This window comes from Podarcis pityusensis (genome assembly GCF_964106645.2).
Source record: "Podarcis pityusensis genome assembly, chromosome: 3".
NCBI lineage: Eukaryota > Metazoa > Chordata > Lepidosauria > Squamata > Lacertidae > Podarcis > Podarcis pityusensis.
Window position 1 is genome coordinate 73,650,180 of NC_138026.1, and position 21,292 is coordinate 73,671,471.

Here is a 21,292-nt window from a genome sequence, read left to right on the forward strand (position 1 = left end):
CTGGTGGTTCCAGAAAAGAAACCTAACTCATAGTTTTGTTCATGTTATCCCTATGACAACATTCATTGAACATTTTCCTGCCTCTACATGGTTCCATTGATTTCAATGAGAAATATATAAACATATGTTTAACTCTCCTGTTGAAATTGGGGAAATAAAAAAACCCTCACTTTTGAAGTTGGGCCATATCTATAGTTAATATCTGGCAAAGGATCCATAAAGTGCTTAAAGTAACATATCCAAAAAGTATTTATTATTCATCATGTATAAATATACTACCATTAAGAACACAAGCAATCTCCTGGCCAAAGATTGTTCTCAACCGTGGCCAACCAGATACCTGTGGGAAGCATGCAAGTAACACATAAATGCAGAACTGACTGAATAGCATTCATTTCCATGTTTCACCTATCAGCTAAATTAGCAACTTAAAGCAAGTCAGTCCAACAAATGATACCATAAACAAGGACACACTAACCAAGCCTAACAGTAGCAGGAATGCAGGCCAGGATACGTTCTGGCAGCTCATCAGTGATGGGAATTAAGTATGTCAAGTGCTCAGGGTTTCAAAATTCATCCCTTCTTTTCAACAGCAATCTGTCAAAATTGGTCAGCTGTGTGTATATTTTCTAGGCAAGTTCCTTGAGAAAGCCATTCTTCTCAGAACTTTCTCACTGACTTCATAAGGCACAAGGCCTATAAGATCCTAGTGCATATGCAGGGTTATAGACTAAACTTAATGCAGCTGTTTAATTGAGCACTTTTAGTAGCTGACGAATCCCATATCTATAAAGCACTAATAGAGATTTCTCTCTGAAGTACAAGAGTATACCTGCAAATCTTTGAAAGGGCATTTTTTTCCACATTAGGGATAGGAGAGGAAATGATGAGAAATGGCTCCAGAGTACCATTTAATATAATGAGGTCTTGGATTCCACTCAACCACAGTGCCCCTGGCATGGTTTTCCAGGGAGCAATACTGTGTGTCAGCTCATGAGGAATGGCCAAAGACTGCCAAAGATCAGTAATCAGTTTCCTGAAGGTCCACTGTATTTCCATTTCATTGGTGGTTTTTAATGAATAGGATCTAGTTTTTCAGGACAAATAACTTTTGTTTTTCCTACGCACTATGTTTGTTCATAGTTACTTGCAAAAAGTATTTCTATAGTGAAATCTAAAAATGCATATGGATGCTAAAAGGGGAGGGTACAAAGTATGTGTGTCTGTAATTTTTTTTTTTTGTAAAAAAAAGGTCATTATGCAATTTGATAACTGGTTGCTAGTTTTCCTCTTCCCTCCCTATACTTTTTTCTTTTGTGATATGTCTTTCACAACTGCAGGGCTGGTGTTATTTTTTACATCTGCGTATAGCACCTATAAAATGCTAGGCACTATATAAATTAACATCAGTTGGTTTTTGTTTTGTTTGTTTGGTTTTGTCAAAGGAATTTGGTTTATAATAATAATAATAATAATAATAATAATAATAATAATACCAGCTCTCCTGCCCACAATTATTAATCATTTGGGTGAAGGAAGAATTGGTGTCCTAGAAGGAAAAAATGAGCCAACCGCCTTCCATCTTATGAAAGCTTCTGTGCCTGTGTGCAATTTTCACTTGCCAGGGTGGGCAGACAAATGGGCATTTGCAAGCCTGATTTTAAAGTATTGTGCAAGACATTTCCTACCATTACGCAGAGTGAGGAGGGTGTCTTGGGTGTTAGATAGAAAATGGGAACAGCAGCAAAACACCCCCCCCAGGTGTTGTAGGATGTGCTGTCTCATTTTCAGTGTTGAAGTGAGGCTGCCTATACATCTGGCTTCTGTGTGTGGAACAAGGAGGTACTAAATCATCCTTTGCCTGAGGTAGTGATGGACTGTGCATATCACTCCTAGAAAATGGTTGTGGATATGGAAACCCATGAGACCAAAAATTAAGATGACTCCAGAGCTGAGAGGGCGCAGTAGGGAGTCCCGCCACAATGATGTAGAATGGAAGGTGAGAGGGAGAGGAGGAGGGTACCAAATTTTGGCTTCGCACAGTGTGCCGCTGAAATTTGAAAGCCCAAAGTCTGCCACTGACCCCATCAAATGCAGTGAGACTTGTATATGACTGTGCTGTAAATTAATTAGTGTCTACAACCTATTGCTAAACTCCTAAGATAATTGAAATCTACATTAGCCAGAAATTCACTGCATGTGTAAAGGTAACTTTTGCCTTCATTTGCACTGAGAGTTCCTGAAAGTTCTTCAAATGCTCTAGTTTGCCAGTAAGTGTCACCTCTGTTTTATCCTAGCTAAAACTTAAGTCAACTGGCTCTGAGCCAGATCCTGCCAAGCAAGCAGATTATTTTGCATACTTGTGCTTAGTGAGGTGGTGCTGGTTTCTGCTGGTGGCACCAGAATCTGAAGCCTCACGAACTCTCCTTCTCCATGGTTGGTCCTCTTGTTGAAATCTATTTATCTTCTGAAAAGCTCAAGAATAGGGTGGCCTGAAGGAAGAGGAGAAACGGCTTGAAAAGGGAAACATCAGAAACATTCAGGAATGTTTCCTTGTTCATTGGCAAAAAACTTGCATTTTTTTTAAAAAAATAAACTAGTTGTTTGGTGCCACCTATACCTAGTATTTTATAACCCTATGAGTATGTGGCCATTTCTCAGGGTGGGGGGATAGCATACCAATTACTCAAAAAGCCTGAAAGGGCAATTCTGGGTGATCAATATTATATGCGCATATATACATAAAGTGGCATAAAATACTTAACATCTAAAGAGTGATGCACCATAATCAATGCGGTCTGCATTGCATCAATGCAGTCTGCATCAGATAAACCCCGTGTAAATGGGAGAGAGTGAAACAGGCGTCAGAAGCAATGTACAAAAGGAGTTCACTTAATTGTAATGGGTAAGGTGTTCCACAACCTAAGCCCAGGCATGCAAAATGCCCTCTGTCTTGTAGAAGTAAGGGAAGCATCATGTGGAACCCTTAATAATGACTTTTCAGGTGCATGTAAAAATCAGGCAGGCCTGTGGCCTTTCCACTCGAAAATGCCAGTTTTTGCAGCTGGCACTAGCTCTGTACTACTGCCCCTTTGCCCTTGCTCATGAGAGGGAGCTGTGCTCACCTTGAACTGGGGCTGCTCTAATTCAAGCACAGATGTGCACCTATTCAGCCCTCCTGTATCACAGCTACATACTGCTCACTAGTGCTCGGCATATTGTATTTCCCACTTCTATGGTGATGTGCAGTATATATTGCTCAAGTTCCAGTGCTGGCATTGCCAGTCAAAAGGACCTCAGGGAGAGACCTCAGTCTGATACCTTGAAGAGGCACCATCAATCAGACCCAGTATAAAGTTGCTTTGTTATGTTGAAACTTAAGTGCACGACTCCCTCCTTAGCCCCTGCCTGGACTAAACCCAACTTGCTAGGCATTAATTTACAGCTGATCAGGCAGCTTCAACAAAGCTTTCCATTTCATGCCATCTGCCATATCAATGCAAGAACAAAAGTCTAGAAATAAGGAACAATGTATTACTGACACCAAAGAGCAATAGGCACTCAACTTTTCCATACAATTTTTTTTAAAAAATATTGAAATGTTTGATAAAATCAGTGCCTTCACTGATGAATTTACATGGAGATGAATTTATGCAACAACCCATTTAAAACTGGATATTGTCACACAAACAATCTGTGCAGCCAAAGAGGCTTCATGAGGGCCGAAAGGCATTTAGGGTAGGGTTGCCATATGTCCAGCTTTTCCTGGACATGTCCTGGTTTTGGGGGCCAGTATGCCCATCTGGACAGATTTTTGAATGAAATGTCTGGGGTTTTTTTGGGTATTATTATTTGGGGGGTTTTAGGGGCATTTGCATACCACCGAAGGGTGGGAGAGGGCAGGCTCTCTTCAGAGTCAGCCACTCTCTGCCGCCTTCATGTGCTGCATCTGTGCCCTGGAAACAGAAGTGCCACAGCAGAGTCTGGAGCGCCGCCGTCGCCCCTTTCCAGTGCCCGCTCCTGGCTGCGCTGTTTCCAGAGACCCTGTTTGGATGAGGCTCCAAATTGCTGGTGCCGGGGGTGACTCCGGGCCGCTGAGCAGCTCGGCAATGGAGCCGCCCCTCCCATTCAGGCCTTTGGCCTCCAAGTGACCAGTGGCAAGGTGGTATCCAGGATCAGGCCTGGGCAGTGAGGCTCATCTCTCCATGGCCTCTCTGCTCCTGCCTGGGCCTTTCCCAGCAGGAGTGGCAGCAGCCCCCAACAGCTGCTCAAGCCATGTTGGATAGGACGTGGCTGGCGGTTGCATCAGCAGCAGCGGTTCCATGGTCTCTCCGGTTCTGCCTGCAGAGTCCTCTTTGATGTGGCTTGAGCAGCCATTGGAAGCTGCTGCTGCTACTGCTGCTGGGGAAGGCCCAAACAGGATCGGAGAGACTCCCTGCCCCGGCCTGATCCTGGATACGACCTTGCTGGTGGCCACTTAGAGGCCGAAAGCCTGAAAAGGAGCCCATAGCGGAGCCCGTTTAGCGGCCCGTAGTCACCCCCAGCCCCGGCAAGTGAGAGCATCTGTGTGAAGGGTAAGTCTGTCAATATGGCCACCCTAAGAGAGGGGAGGGATGGAGGGGGAGAGCAGGCGGGGGTGAGGAAGGGGTTAGTGGCAGGGAGGGGGCAAGCGACGGAGATGTGGGGTGATGGTAGGGTGCAGGTCCGTCTTACCCATAGAGGCTAGTGGCACAGGGCGCCAGGCAAGAGTCCAGGGAACACCGAACGAGCGCGCTGAGTGAGGAAGGGTGTGTGTGGCACTCCCGCCGAGCATTGGCTCAGTTTTTTCCCCTTTAGCCTGCAGACGCCAAATTCTGCAGGGAACCAGAAGGCTAAAAGGGAAAAAACCGTGTGTGCTGCCTGCCGTGGCCACCGCGGCACGAAGCAGCCAGCTGAGCTGGGAGGCACCGCATCAAGCCTCCGCCTGTTCCCCGCCACAGGAACTACCCTCCAGCCGCTGCCTGCCTCCTCCAGCCCTAAAAAAAGGTTGAAAACTCTGGGAAAGTGGGGGGGGGGGCGCGTTGGAATGATCTTTGCACCATGATATGCTTAAATTGGGTTTGTGCCCTTCAGAATGTGGCAACCCTAATTTAGGTTGACATGTGAGTTATTCCTGTTTCTGCTTCTGTGCAGCTCCTATTGCTCATCTTTTCCATTTGTTTATTTATTAATACACCAGGTAAATGACGTGTCGTGATGTTGGCTAAGTACAGCAGTCACTGAGCCCCATCCTAAATGCTCCTTGATGGGTGTAGCAGGCTCTGTCTCTTCCACTCAGCAGCACTCTCTTTTCTGTAGCATCCAAACTGATAAGCTGACTCTCTTAAGCAGGTGCCCAGCTTGAATTCCTGGATCGATTGAAACCATACAGGAGCAGTCCTTGTAAGGTCTAGAAACTGCTTTAAAAGGAAAGGGGGGGGGGCAACCTAGAGCTGCTTTGGAAAAATATGCTCCATTGTGGAGCTAGCATTTCTAGTGTTTATAAAACCAAAACTTGCTGTTGGTTTCAAGTCATGTTTACTTTTGAAGGTCATTAATTTCCCAGAGACAGACAGGTAGATTGATGAAACCAAGGTCATTTGGGAAGAACGAGTGTGCTGGGAGATTAAAAACTCGCCACTTACTCCACAGTGAAAACCTTGTTTTGTAGAATTCCTCAGCTGCCTGGGCTCTGGCCTTGGAGATTTTTGCAGGCACTTGGGTGAATGCTTCATTGTTGCTAACTTGCGTCCATCTGTAACTGTGGGGTGTCATGGGGCAGACTTCACTTAATAGTCACTTCTTGTTAAAGGCTGGAGCTGGGAGAGGGAATGCAAGCAGATGCCCAATGGTCAAATTCTCTTAAGGGTGGAAACGGTGAGGGAGGATGTAGCTCTCGCAAAACACTCCTGCAAAGCAGAGAATAGAACCCAATGTACTTTTTTTCACACACAACCCCCCCCCAAAAAACACAGAGAAGCATATATTTCTTACCACAATATTTTCATTCAAATGAATGTGTCCATTTAAAATGAGAGTATTATGGTAAGAAATGAATGCATTTCTTCATTTCTTTTTAAACTGAGCCAAGGACACTCGTTTTCACATAAAAACTGTGGTGTTTTGAATCTGGGTTTATGAACCTGAACAAAATGATTGACCAAGGAGAGTAGGGGTTGGCTATGGAGTGAAGATACTTTAGTCCTGTACTAATAATTAAACAGGAATTGTTTAAAACTTTCCCCCATACCACTGAGTGCATCCTTGAAAAAAGAAAGAGGCCCCAAATCCATTCATTTTAATACTATCTAGCTTGTGGAAAGAGATTCCTGTTAGAGAAACACTATCAGTCAAAATCTAAAAGCACAATCCAATACATTTTTACTTGGAGGTTAGTCCTACTGTGTTCAGTGCAACTTGGGTTGCAATCCTTGCATACTTAAACTGGAACTAATAGACATTGATATTAGAGACACTGTTCTCTAATATCATGCCACTAACTGTCCCAGAGAACTATCTGGCCCAGTGGTTGACCTTACACCCAACAAAGCAGACATCTCTCCTTAGGGTTTTGTGGATCTCAGGTGAGATGATCTGCTGTACCTTGTAGGGCTAAATAACTGGGACTTATTGTTGAGAGACTTATTTCTTGTGACTCATTTTTGATAGAATTCACTTCTTTCTTCTGGGACAGTCCACCTGAAAGAGAAGATTCCTTCCTTTATGCTTTCCTTGTTCAGTTCGACACACTCTTCCTGTTGCACGCTGCATTTCTATCTTTCCATTCCTCCCCCCAATCCCCTATTTCCCCCCATTGCCTCCTAACCCTCTCACCCAAGCAATGCTGGGAACTTCTCATAAAGTTCAGGTCTGAGAGGCAGAGGGCTGGTTCATATACTTAACAGCTCTAGTGATTCCATATGTTACCCTACACCCCACTGTTCATATGACTGAAGGTGGAAGGATTGTACAGATCAGATATACACTTTAGATCACGGGTTGTTTCTTATGTGGGGGGAGCAAGTCCCTTTGTTGCTTAGAGACCAAGAAAACAGGCCTGATCTAGAAATCCTTACGGAGCCATACCTTACTATATGGGAATAGGTTTTGGCCTATTCAGTGTTCTGGTGGCTTTTACATACATATGGCTTGGCATATGTCCATGTCCAACCGTTCCCTTCTGGACATAATGCATTAATGGTATGCAAGCTGAGCCACAGGTACATGCGCATAAACAGACACACCCTCTTTCTTATTTGACTTTAACTGACGCATCCTTTTTACCAAACATAATTTGTTGTATTTCTCTCTCCCGTCACACTATCCAAGTTGCTGCACAACAAAGCGAGATGGATTTTCTCTGTCTCTGTTTTAAAGTACTGTGGAGAGACTCACAGAGACTTTTCTAGAAGGAATACTCTCAGGAATGTTTGATAATTGCCATTGCCAGGGCCTTTTTTCAGCCGGAACTCACCAGAACTCAGTTCTGGCACCTCTCAGGTAGACGCCACTGCCATTATAAGAGAACAAGAGAGGCATTCATGGTGAGTTCCAGCACCTCTTTTTCTAATAAAATAGAAATGTAAAATGGCCATTGTTATAGGCCAGAATATGTGAAGTAGGGGATATTCCTTCTAAAGCTTGACTGTGAGGCATGGAGTCAGGGAAGAAGCTGCATCTATCTTGGAAGCCATGGAGATACACCTTGATGGTCAAGAGCATACTGCAAAGTGGAGTGGAAATTTTCCAGCAGAAGGTTCTGGGCTTTATATCTGATGGTTATTTTGCAACCCAAAGATAAAGCTATCAATGGCTAGACATGATGGATAACCTTTGCCTCCATCATTGGTAGTAGTGCTTCTGAATACCAGCCACTGGAAGCCGCAGGAAGGGAGAGTGTTCTTGTGTTCAAATCCTGTTTGCTGGTTTCCTGCAGGCCACTTTGAGAACAGGATGTTGGACAAGATGGGCTATTGGCCTGATCCAGCAGGCTCTTCTTGTGTTCTTATGTGTAGAAAGAAGCTCCGCTTGATTGCAAAGAATGCATGGGCGGCATCAGTGAATTTGAGACGCTCACCACCTTGTGCTCAATTAACCCAACATCCAACGTTGTGGCTCTCTGGAGAAACCATCCAACTAATCCATAATGGGTTGCTATCATGTAACTGGATCTCAATGCTGTAAGTGGACCCAAGACTATTAGTAATCAAACTGCACTCAGTAAAGTAGTTTATATGAAGTCTGCTGCACTCCATCCTTTCTGGCAGACACTTTAGAACCATAATTACCATCATCTCTCTCTTTAATACAATCATTGTGCTTCTGTCATTGCAGGATATTCTAGAAGCTAAGGAGGGACTGCTCATTTCCTAGATACTTACTGTGCAGTGCACAAATTAAGGACAGTGTCAGATGTACGTCTCAATTTCCCTACTTCTTGTGGGTTTAACAGAGACTCTTAAAGCTACTCGAGCATTAGCTTATTGTGGTTTAATAAAGTACACTATATTATATTTGGCTCAAGGGACCCATTCCACACAGATGCCAATTTCCAAAGGCAGGTTTGAAAGCACAGCCCAGTTACACAGACCTCTCTGTTAGTGGCTTAGAGGAGCGATTCAGATGCGGGTGGATCGGCAGTTTTAATAAAAATAACTCCTGCCTGGTAATTATGGCCCCACTTGCACGAGGTGCTGAAGTACCCTCAGCAAGAAATTCCACAAAGCCTTCCCAAGGGAACTGGGGGATATTAAGTATCCTGCAAATTTTCTCCACTGAGGGCAGTGATGTGAGGGGGGCAGGCAAGAATCATAAAGACACTTCACTGAACAATTATAGGTTTGGGGTTTTTCTTCTTCTTGGTGGTAGCTATTTCACAGCTTCTTATCAACCACCCAATGAGGATGGCAATTCACAGTGGTTAGTGCCAGCCTCTCACTTTTTGTGGAAGATGTGGAAAGGCCATGTCAATATCAACCCACAGCCAGCCTATATAGGGGTACATTTTTGTCATGCTAGGTTCCATTCCATGGTGGTAAAGTAATGTCCCCTCCAGCTATCACTGTAGTGCAGTTTCTGTCAGCGTTTCCATTTATAAACCTCTATTTTAAGCACTGTTGTAAATGCATACTTTGGGTTGTAATTCAGTCCGTAATATATTTGACCAGCTTTAGGTTTTTTTTTATTATTATGTTAAACTCCTATGAACGATGGGAAAAGGCTGGCTTCCTAATTTTAGCATTTGCCAGCTATGGCCCAGATTCAGAGGCCTGACCTACTCAATGGACACGTTTCATGGTGGTTTTTCTTGAAGAGCACCACTGTGCCCATCCTCATCCTGTGCCACATGGCAATCTGCTTTTCAGAACAAAGTGGCAGGAGAAATATAGCAGGCGAGCAGAAGCACATTCTACACTTGAAGAAGATGAAAAATGACTGGATTTTCATAAGTCTTCAGCCCTCTCCAGATGTAATAATAATAATAATAATAATAATAATAATAATAATATATTTGCACTCTGCCCATCTGGCTGGGTTCCCCCAGTTACTCTGGGCAGCTTCAAAAAGAATATTAAAGACATGCTAGAACATAAAACATTTAAAACTTCCCTAGACAGATGCCTTCTATTTTTTTTTTTTTTTAAATATTTATTGGGGTTTACAATAAAAATAAATATAATGAACAGTATAACAAATATCTTAACATAATTTCACATTTTCTTTGGACTTCCTCACATCTCCCGCTCCCACTTTCATCATTATAACTTTTTACCAGCAATTTATTATCTTATTTGCATTCTTATATCCCATCTATGTATTTATAATCTTATAATTCTCAAAAAGGTTTATATTTTCTCAATCTCACTTATTATCTTAAATCTTCTAAGTTAGTGGTGCTCAATTATTTATGATCTAGCATCCTGCTTAACATTCACTCAAATTACAATGTTTTTGTAAATAATTCTTAAATTTCTTCCAGTCCTCCTCCATCTTCTCTTCTCCCAGGTCACGGATTCTGCCGGTCATCTCGGCCAGTTCCATATAGTCTATCAGTTGCATCTGCCATTCTTCCAGTGTGGGTAGATCTTGAGTTTTCCAGTGCTTTGCGAGAAGTATCCTTGCTGCTGTTGTTGCATACATAAAAAATGTCCGGTCCTTCTTTACCACTCCTTGGCCGACAATACCCAAAAGAAAGGCCTCTGGTTTCTTTGTGAAGGTATACTTAAATACCTTTTTCAGTTCATTATAAATCATTTCCCAGAACGCCTTCACTTTAGGGCAGGTCCACCAGAGGTGGAAGAATGTTCCTTCACTCTCTTTACATTTCCAACACTTATTATCAGACAGGTGGTATATTTTTGCAAGTTTGACTGGGGTCATATACCATCTATATATCATTTTCATTACATTTTCTTTCAAAGCATTACATGCAGTAAAATTCAACCCAGTACTCCACAACCTTTCCCAGTCCTCAAACATGATATTATACCCAATGTCCTGCGCCCACCTTATCATAGCCGATTTCACCATTTCATCTTGTGTATTCCATTTTAACAGCAAGTTATACATCCTTGAAAGTACCTTAGACTTTGGTTCTAACAGTTCTGTTTCTAGTTTCGATTTCTCCACCTGGAACCCTAGTTTCTTGTCATTTTTAAAGACTTCTTTAATCTGAGCGTAATGTAACCAGTCTCGCACTTTATCCTTCATTTTCTCCAAACTCTGCAATTTCCAGTTGTCTCCATCTTTTTCTAGTATTTCCCAATATTTTGGCCATTTAGCCTCCATATTGGGTCTTTTTCGGGCCTTAGCTTCCAAGGGTGAAAGCCACCTTGGAGTTTTGTTTTCCAACAAGTCTTTATATTTTGTCCAGACATTAATAGACAGATGCCTTCTAAAAGTCAGATAATTGTCTATTTCCTTGACATGGGAGGGTGTTCCACAGGGCGGGCGCCACTACCAAGAAGGCCCTCTGCCCTGTAAACTCACTTCTTGCAGTGAGGGAACTGCCAGAAGGCCCTCAGCGCTGGATCTCAGTGTCCGGGCTGAACGATGGGAGTGGAGGCACTCCTTCAGGTATACAGTTACTAAACAGGAGCAATAAACATGGAACAATAGAACTCCCTGCTCCCCTCTCTGGGATGCACTGTGCCCTGCAGAAATCTGGAAACCCTGGAATAGAGTTTGGGGGTCTGCAAGGATAGAAGAGTGGGGAGGTTCCTTGTGCATGACTCCTTGCACTGACAGAACAAGTTACTTAGTGCTGCACTGGATGCAACACTATATTTGCAACCTATTTTTAAAAGCCTTCAAAACTTACTAACAGAAACAACATTCTTTGCAAATGCTAATGTCTTTCCTTAAGCAAACTTCAAAGATAAAATACAAACTTGGGTAAATTAAAGAGACAATTAGATATTCACAGTGATAAGGCATTTTATAAGACTTCATCAATTTTTGTTGTGGTTAATACCAAATTAATATAAATTTCAGTTGAGTAACAGAAGTGTAGCTTGGCAAAAAAAAAAAAAAGTAATAAAAGAATGTGCTTACAGTCCTCACTATTTTACTAGTGCTCCAAACCTGAGCACCAGATAACAAGTGAAGTGCTTCAGGAACTATTAGAGCAACGTAAGTCAACCTATTTATGGAAAGGTAGATGATTGCCAGTGCTGGTGGTAGTCTTAAACCTAATAAATTTTTCCTCCAGTTGCTGTTGGCAGAAAAATAAATGACCAAATATTTGAATGAGTCGGTCTAATCAATTGAGTGGCCATCTATCATCTAGCTGTAACTTTGAAGTTTATGTCTGAAAAACCGTAATCTTCATTTTTGACATCATTAATGGCTAGATGTTCTGCCAAAGGGTAATTGCTAAAATAAAATAAAAAAATAGTAGTCTAGGTCTTCGTAACCCTAATCAATGCTGTGCCAATAGGATTCTGTCATCTGCATACAGCAGAATTATTGTTCTTGGGTAAGAGGCACTTCCTCTTCATTGAAACCATGCCACCAATGTAGAGCTTGACAAAATGAGAAGCCAGAAGATGCCCTTACCAGACTATTTATTGGACCAGTAATTTAAGCACTGGAATTAATGCAATTTTGGACCTCTGTGTTACAATTTCCTACCTAGCAATAGATGCTTACCTTTGTTTGTCATCCCCAGTTTCTGTCACGAGTAGTCTCAATTAATATGATGGACAGCTACCTAAAAATTGACAGAGGAGGCAAAAAAAAATTGCTTCCCACCTTTAGTTTTATATCTCTGTCCTATGGATGCTTACTCGTTCAGCAGAGCATTGTCCATTTTCCCTTGACACCCCAGTTGCTTGGCATTTGCTGTCTCTGCACCGCACTTTGTCAGTAAGTATTTAAATATTTTCTGAAAATGCATCTCTTTTCCTGAGCCAATTTAAACCTTAAACTCAGCCTCTAATATTTAACCTGAAACTTTTCCTGATCAAACAGTTATATGGGCTCATAAGTATTAAACATTTTCAGGTAGCTTTTCTAGGTTTTGTAGGGAACGGGTTCATTTTTAAGAAGAAGGTTTATCCAGAATATGAACACTCTTTTATTTGGCTATTTTTATGCTGCGATGCTATACCTCGGAGGAAGCTTCTTTGAACCCAATGAGCCTTACTTCTGAATAGATGTGTATATTGTGTTGTCAAACTTTTAACAGTGCAATCCTATGCATGTCTACTCAGAAGTAAGCCCCACTGGCTCCTTTTCCTTTGATGGAAAAACATTCAGCTGTGTGGGGCTGCACCTGAAATCTTAAAAATAAAATAAAAAATACCATCGTTTTACTGATTTTATGATGCTCATACATTTATGAAAGTGCAGATTATAAATATTTCAATAAATAAATAAGCAATCAGATCCTCGCTTTCAAAGGCGCTCCCTTCTAGGACAGAGAAAAGCAGACACGCACACTCTACAATAGATCTACAATAGATCACTCTGCTCTCAGCCTGCCTTCCAATTGTTCTCTTCAACCATTGTGATTGCTCACCCCTCGCCCATCAAACAGCTGAGAAGAGTGCAATTTACCATAAATCCTGCCTGCCGGCTGACAGCAAAATTTGTAGGGACACATGAAAACATTAGTTAGAGGTTTCTCAGTGTACACACACACACACCTTAGTGCTGATAGGTAGCCTATGGGTTGCACAGCCCATTTGACACTGGAGAACTTTATGCTATTTAGCTCCTCACTGAGGTGAAGTGTTTGTGTATATCCTTGTCACACGAGGTATGCATTCATTGGCCTAATTTCTCCATGGTTCATTTTGTGTTTGAATGGAAAACATACTTGTGGGCAAAACTATTTCTAAAGTAAACACTTAATTCTGTGTTACATCTTTGAACCTGCAGGCTAACATCGTGTGGTTTCAACTTCAACCCTTTACAAGAAATTATTAATGTAATCTGTCAAAGCCACACAATATAGGTGGCTGTTCAAAAAAGAAAGAAAGAGAGAGAGAGAGAGAGAGAGAGAGAGAGAGAAAGAAGCCGAGGCATGAAAGTTTTGCTCGAAACATTCCTTGACAAGCTCTCTCGCTGCCCTTTTTCTTGTCTGCATAGAGGAATTCACTGAGGGTGAATTATTCCTGACATCCAGCTAGACCTTCCTCAGGTCAACCATTTTATTCCCAAGTCTGTTGAAATTAAGCGCAGCACGAAGCTCAGGAGAATTTTTCAGGATTTGATAACACCTGTGTGGAACAGAGATTCCACTGTGCACACGTTAAAGCACACTTCCTCACAACACTGTAAGTCAGGGAAGTCGAACATTCACCCTGTGTTTGCTCTAAAAGCTTGGCCTTTCTGTGCTTTCACATCAGGTTAAGCAACAGAGTTATAAAATTCACAGTGACAAGTTCGGTGTTTTGCTTGAATATCAAGCTCCCCCCTCCCCATAAAGAGAGTTCTGTTACTTAAATACCATCTCAGTTTTATGTGACGGGCGTTTTCAGGAAACCATAGATAATTCAGTGGAAAGTTCCCTGTCATTCTGAGGTGCATTTTATTTATTGATTTGGTCAAAATAGGAAGACTGCTGTATAAGAAACCTGATCCTAAAGCCACAGGCAGGGTCTCTATGCTGATATAGTGCACCCACCCTGGGATCAACTTCTAGGGATTCTTGTGAAATTTGACCTCTAGGAATTCTATAAGGAATTACCTGGTTCGTAACTCATCTAGGTGAGGATCCAAATCTTGGCTATTTACAGGATTTTACACTCTTTCCTAAAGTTGCAGCACGACTCAGGGTTTAAATTATTAAAATATGGATTGGAATGCAAATTTTGTGAAAACACACACACTTAAAGACATGTTTTAAGAGGTTTTTTAAAAATAGCAAAATACAGATTGATGCAGAAAGAGGATTAATCAGAACTCTGGTAAAAACTTGTGAAAGTGACGTTGACATTGTGATCAAGCAAAGCACTTTCATAATGAAAACATAGCCTTTAATTTCATTTTGAGAGCAGTTATTATGTTCTCAATGCACTTCATGTGCTTCTTCTCAGGGATAATGATACAGAACACACAGATGCAGGAACAGATCCCCCAAAGCAGTTTAAGCCTGCAGTTCAGTATTAGTCCAGCAATGTTACACACAGCTGGGACTAGGCGGGGTGAGGAGCAAATGGGGTGGAGGGTAGGAATTGAGTGGAAAAGTAGTGGGCAGGGGAGGGATTAGGCAGCTTCTCCTCCCTCCAGTCTTGTGTTCTGAATTTTTCACTTGTGGCTATGCAATCCTTTTTTAAAAAAAATAATGATTCATTTTTATTAAATTTTCCACTTTAACAATCCGATCAAATCACATTGAATATTCCAAATTATACATATACATATCAAATAATCTGAATATTCTGCCAAATTATAAATTTTTAATAGGACTTCCCATGCTTCAAGTTCGGAGGATTCTGATCATCTCATACTTCTACTGCTTTTCATAGTCACTTCCGATTGTTGTTGCAATGCAATCCTATGTTCACAGTCCTATGTGAGTTCAGCTAATGTCCTTGGGAATCCTACTATCTTCCATTCTGTGGACAGGACCAAGCCAGTATAGATGTCGATGAGTCAGGAGTCTAAACATGCTGGAAATATGGGCTTGGGAGAGCACATCACTGTTTGAGATTCTGTCCTGCCATGTGATGCCCAAAATCTTCCTGACACAGCACATGTGGAAGGTGTTGATCAGGAATTATTAAGAGAGGAATCGATGAAGCTACGGTAGGGTGTGGCAGTGGAAATTGGACTTTGTCATTCCTTATTCGAGAGAATAAGAGAGAATAACTCCTGGCAGTTGTAAGTTGCCCACAACTCACTTCCATAAAGCAGTGTGCTCAACACACAAGCCTATTAGACTTTCATCTTGGTACAGGATGTTAGCATCACATTCTTCCATAGCCTTTTGGAAAGACAAGCCATTGCTGTAGCTGCCTTGCCATGGCACTTGTCCAGCTCAGCATCAATGGAGAGATTGCTGGTTATGGTGGAACACTGGAAAACAAAATTGTCTACCACCTCAAGCGTGTGATCACCAGTGCTGATGTGTGGAGCGTTGGTGACTTGCTGACCCAAGATGTTGGTCTTTGTAAGGCTGGTGGTAAGGCCGAACTCCCTGCCGGCTTGGACGGTTGGTGAGTCTCCATAGAACTTCATTGGAGTATACCGTCAAGAGTGCAAACAGCATCTCTCGAATAAGGAATGACAAAGTCCAATTTCCACTGCCACACCCTACTGTAGTTTCATTGATTCCTCTCTTAATAATTCCTGATCTACACAATCTGGAAATATTTAAATTGCCCAGAGACTCAGTAAACACCCCAGAGCAGAAGGAAGGAAACAATATCCTTCTGTCCTCTTTAAAAATGATCTATATATCAGGGGGTGGGGGTGGGAATATTTGCAAGACTTTCCAAAGCTTGACCAAACACCAGAAAGTTCTGGCTCATTCCCATATTTTATTTCTTGCATATTACCAGATGTGAAATGATTAGGAACTAGACTTGTCTGGTTTACATTTGCGCCTATGATATAAAAAAAAAATCTATGGTTTCAGTTGTGTTCACAGAAATGTCAGGAGTCACAGGCGTAGGGTTAATGTGGCATCATGATCTCAGAAGAAGGGGAGGGAGAAACTGCTGGATTTACTCTAGGCAATTAAAAAAAAAACCTTTTCAGATTTTTAAAGGGTTAGCATGGGGGTGGGATAGTACTCACTTTTAACAATAACCCCTTGACTATGTTTCTTCAAATAGTCTCAGCAATTTGCTTGAGGCTCTAAGTGATTCTGATAGGTACTGTTGTCTTTTCACATACTTGCCTTTTCACACACTGCTTTCTGTTGATCTGTCTTCAACCTGTCACTGTCAACTCCAAGGCGGCCTTCACCAATCCAATGCCCTCCAGAAGTTTTGGACTACATCTTCTGCCCATCCCAGCAGGCCCTGTCTGCACTGGCTGAGGCTGTTTGGAGCTGTAGTACAAAACATCTAAATGATACTAGGTTGCTGAAGGCTGTCCCAAGGGAACTTGTGGGCCCTTGTGGAGAGAGAGGGGGACAGGGCGCCGAATATAGGGGATGGAGGGGGCATCAGCCCCCTCAATATTTGGGGGCACGGGGCTCAGGCCCCCCCAATATTGAGGGGGCTGACACCCCCCCCACCCTGCCACTGGGTGAGTGCTCAGCAGCCAGGTGGGACACACAAGGGTGAACATCACCCTATGCGTGCAGCAGTTGCGTGTGACGTCATGCACACATGATGTGCCCCCCCCCATGTTGGGCGCAACCCAGTGCACCTTGAGTGGGATCAAAAGTAGAAGAAGCTTAGGTAACAGTCCATGAGAAACAGGAACCGTTTGCACTTCCCCCTCATAGCACCACAAAATATTTTACTGCAATAGTCCAAAGAAGAAAGGAAAAATAGGAGTTTAATATATTAAAAGAAGGATATCAGTTTCATTCCCTCACCCCCCCCCCCAAACCTCAGGGTTGTACCCAATCTGTGTATATGAATTTACAGTAAATAATTCTGCACCCTGACTAGATCGTGGCAGTGAGGGCTGCAGAGTGTACTGCATAAAGGAATGGCAGGTTTCCAGGTAGAAGAGGCAGAAGAGATTACTCAAATATGGCTTGTTGCTCTTGCCTGGGGAAAACCCAAACTAGATTCTATAGGTGATCACTACATCAGCTGTAATAAGGTGTATGAGAACTTGGCAGAAGAATACTATGGGTTTTCCTCTAGGTTCAGTGGTGCAAGCCATTACTTGTGCAACTGCAGTTCAGTTCCACTCCTCTGGCAAGACGGGCAGAGCTGGCTGCCGCCACCCTACTTGCCAGAAAACTTTCACCACGCCTTTGGAAATGTCAAAATTCTGTTGTAGAGAGGAAAATTTTGGCGCCATGAATCCAATCTGTACAGAGATCTTAGCAAGGGATTCAGAGACAACTGTGTACTGTAGATCAGGCTGGATACCTGCCATAGTTGTTCCTGGAACTGGCTGATTCCCCAAACATGAGGTGTCAGAACATCTGTCACATCCCAACATTTTGTTTTCCTCAGTCCCAGCCCACTCAGTATGGGGGATTTCCTCCTATCTCTCAGATCCAACAGCCTTGGAAAGCCAAAACACTAAACAGGTAGCCATTGTGATGAGTGACTGTCTGGATAATCTGTAACGGAAAGGGTCTGGACCTGAATATTACAACTGCATCGGTATGGCCAATCCTTTAAAATGTAAAACCTAAATCTCATTCTGATTCTTGCAGCTCATTCTGATTCTTGCAGTCTGGACAGTTTTCTCTAATCCTTATCTACTTCATTATTATCTTAGATCTTTTCTAGTGCTGGTTATTAAGTTCATCAGCCTTATTTCTATTAACATAACTATCTGTCATTCATTTGTAATTTAGCAAACTCTGCAGATTCTCATGCAATATCTTTGTTGCAAGAAGCAACCCATATTTTATCATCACTGTGAAAATGCAAGAACTCATATAACCCCTGTTTTGTTTTTGTTTATTAAAAAATAAAAGCTCCACAGGCTGCTCCAAGGAGTATTTAAAACTCCAAAAGACGTGAGCCTCAAAATATCTAAAAGAAAGCCTCCTTCCCTGTAGACCAGTCCAGGAAATTCTGATCACTAAAGGAGTTCCTTCTGTTGGTTCAGCTACATTCAGAGGTTCAGGAGGGTGGTGGTACATGAGAAGGCCTTCTCAGTGATAGTCCCAAGAATATGGCTCTCCCCACAGAGGCTCATCTGGCTCCATCTCTTTACAGCTTCTGTCGATGGCTAATTTTGATGCCTTCCTTACAACATTTTGTATGGATTATAATTCAGAGCTTATCTCCTGTTTCTTTTTACTATTTTCATCATGTTTAATTACACACCCTGAAGGACTGTTGTTACTAATACTAATAAGAATAATTATGTAATTGGCATGCTTCAAAAACAGGCAAATTATAGAGCTGGAATGGATCTCAAATGTCATCTAGTCCAACACTAAATGTCATGAACCTGGTTCAACTCTGAAGTTGATTTTAAAGAGCTGACTTTTGCCTAATGGCATGCTGGAAAAGTGGGTAGTTTCTACACACATGTATTTGAGCTTAGAAAGTAGAGATCATAGAAGAGATCATAGAATCAGAGTTGGAAGGGACCCTGAGGATCATCTAGGCCAACCCCCTGCAATGCAGGAATATGCAGCTGTCCCAAATGGGGATTGAACCTACAACCTTGGTGTTATCAGCACCATTCTTTAACCAGCTGAGCTGTCAGAGGCCCCAAGAACAATTCCTATCCAGCCATCTTTGTGGTGCCACTGCTAGAAGCAACCATAACTGTGGTCATTGATTTTTTTTACAGTGCAGGATTAATGTTTTTGAACATAAACAGATTATTCAGATAGGTTGATGTACTTGTTGTTTCTGCAAAAATAGTAGGGATACAATTGTGTTGGTGCACCAGATAATCTATAGCATCAGCACCTTTCCAAATGCTGTCTGATAAACAACAGCATTTCTAGGCAGTCCTTAAAGGTAAAGGGACCCCTGACCATTAGGTCCAGCCATGACCGACTCTGGGGTTGCAGCGCTCCTCTCGCTTTATTAGCCAAGGGAGCCGGCGTACAGCTTCCGGGTCATGTGGCCAGCATGACTAAGCTGCTTCTGGCGAACCAGAGCAGCACACGGAAACACCGTTTACCTTCCCACCGGAGCGGTACCTATTTATCTACTTGCACTTTGACGTGCTTTCGAACTGCTAGGTGGGCAGGAGCTGGGACTAAGCAATGGGAGCTCACCCCGTCGTGGGGATTCGAACCACCAACCTTCTGTGTTATCCTTATTTTTGCAGATTGAACTTCCCCCTGCAACATCAGTACTTCACAGAATATCACGTGTCATGTTTCTGTGGCCACAAATCCAGAATGTTCCCTTTTGTATAATTTTGATATGAGAACCATCCACAATTTTTAGATTATAAATGTTTAGTTGTGTCATTAGTTGGAGATTAAGTAGATTCTGTCAAATATAAAATATTTATTGGCTTTTGGAAAATGTTTCTTCTTGCCTAAGCATCCTTTAGTGTATTATTTAAAGGTGTATATCATGACTGGTATCATTTGGAAATAGGCCCCATTAAAACACTGGGACTTACTTCCAAATAAACGTGCTTGGTGTTGAGGTACCTATTTGTTTGTTTCCCATTTTGTGCATAAACAACTTTCTAAATGATTCTAATAGGCAGCAAATATTATTTGGGGTGCACATACACAATGACTTAATTTATGCCATGGTGAGAGGAGGGTCTGCCACCAACCACCACTGGGGCAAATTTCAAATCCAAATAGATATTTTGAATATTTCAGCTGACATGAACAGGAAAATATTACAGTCCCACAGTTCTGTCGTCATTATACCCAGTAGAAGGCTTTGGGGGAAGAAAGCATGGGGGCTGATTAAACATTTTCAACACCTCACAGTGCCTGTTAAACAGTGGGAGAAGTGACTTGAAATTGAAAAGTCTTGCATTATCTTGGAAAGTAATATTATATAATTCATCCTTTATAAAAGCCACAAGCTGCTGTGTAGAAAGAATGGGTTACAATTCTGGTCAATTCTGTGTCAAAACAGCAATCACAAGGCACTCCTTTTTCTTACAATATACGAAATTGACACCAGACATTTTTCATTATTGTAACATTCCTCTAACAGGAATCCATTTGGGTAAATTCCCCTGCACTAAAGAAATGTATCTAAAAACCAACGTAACTGTTTCAGAAATCATTCTTAGCTCTGTAGCCATGCTCCTCCCGATAATTATCTCAACCACATAGCCATAACTGAATTGTTTTAAAAGCAGCAAAGTCTCCAGATAATATCTGAAGCCTAGAGCATAAGTTGGCAGTACGAAGGCTGGGCTTCTCTGAGATTAAAAGGAGTCAGATGGAGATTCTGAATGAACAGAACATAGATTTTAGCCCTGTTCAGACAATGCACATTCCTGAACAGGGAATGTAAACACCAGTAAGGGGAACAAGGGGTATGCCTGAGAGCCTCACTTACAATATCACAGCATGTGCTGGCCACCACTTGCTTCACCTCTGACCTTTCTGTATTGGTCACATGGGGTTCTTGATCACACAGATCAATTGATCACACAAAGATCATGCCTTTCCACTCAGTACAGAAAAGTCAGGCTGACGTATGTGGGGCCTGGAATAAAAATGCTGGGTACAGGCCTGACATGCATGCCCCACATCTAGGGATGCAGTAGGGGGTGTGATTCAGTTTGCATCTAAAGGTAAACTTACCTGATTGGCACTTTCCAAAATGATACATGAACCAAAACTCGGTGATCCTTCAAAATTTACACATTATAAATTTTGTTTTGCGGTTCTCCAGCCATGCAGCATGTACCAAAATGTAGGTGCTCTAGAAAAATGTGTGTGTAAATGCATTTATTAGTGAAAAGAACATTAAAATGCACTCTGTTGGGGAATATTGCATTGCAAAAATGTGTATCTTAGGAATGCATTGCGAAAAATTGTATAACAGGAAAAATTGCGTACAAAATGTGTGTAGTAGGAGAAATTCACAGTAAGAATCTGTTGAAATATCTTCAGGATGAACTTAAGAATGGGAAAATAAGAACCTGAAAGCAACCAAAATTGACACATCCACCCAACTGTACCAACACTCTTGTTCAGCCATAACAACGGAAAAGGACTGGGAATTAGTAT

General features: G+C 42.1%; 1 protein-coding gene and 1 long non-coding RNA gene across 3 annotated transcripts in view; one reads left to right on the top strand and one right to left on the bottom strand.

Annotated features, from left to right (window-relative positions):
- The window catches only part of SMOC2 (SPARC related modular calcium binding 2), a 142,116-nt gene that overhangs the window by 111,178 nt on the left and 9,646 nt on the right, over positions 1-21,292 (top strand). The gene's annotated exons all lie outside the window — the stretch shown is intronic.
- The window catches only part of LOC308474063, a 282,096-nt gene that overhangs the window by 45,501 nt on the left and 215,303 nt on the right, over positions 1-21,292 (bottom strand). The gene's annotated exons all lie outside the window — the stretch shown is intronic.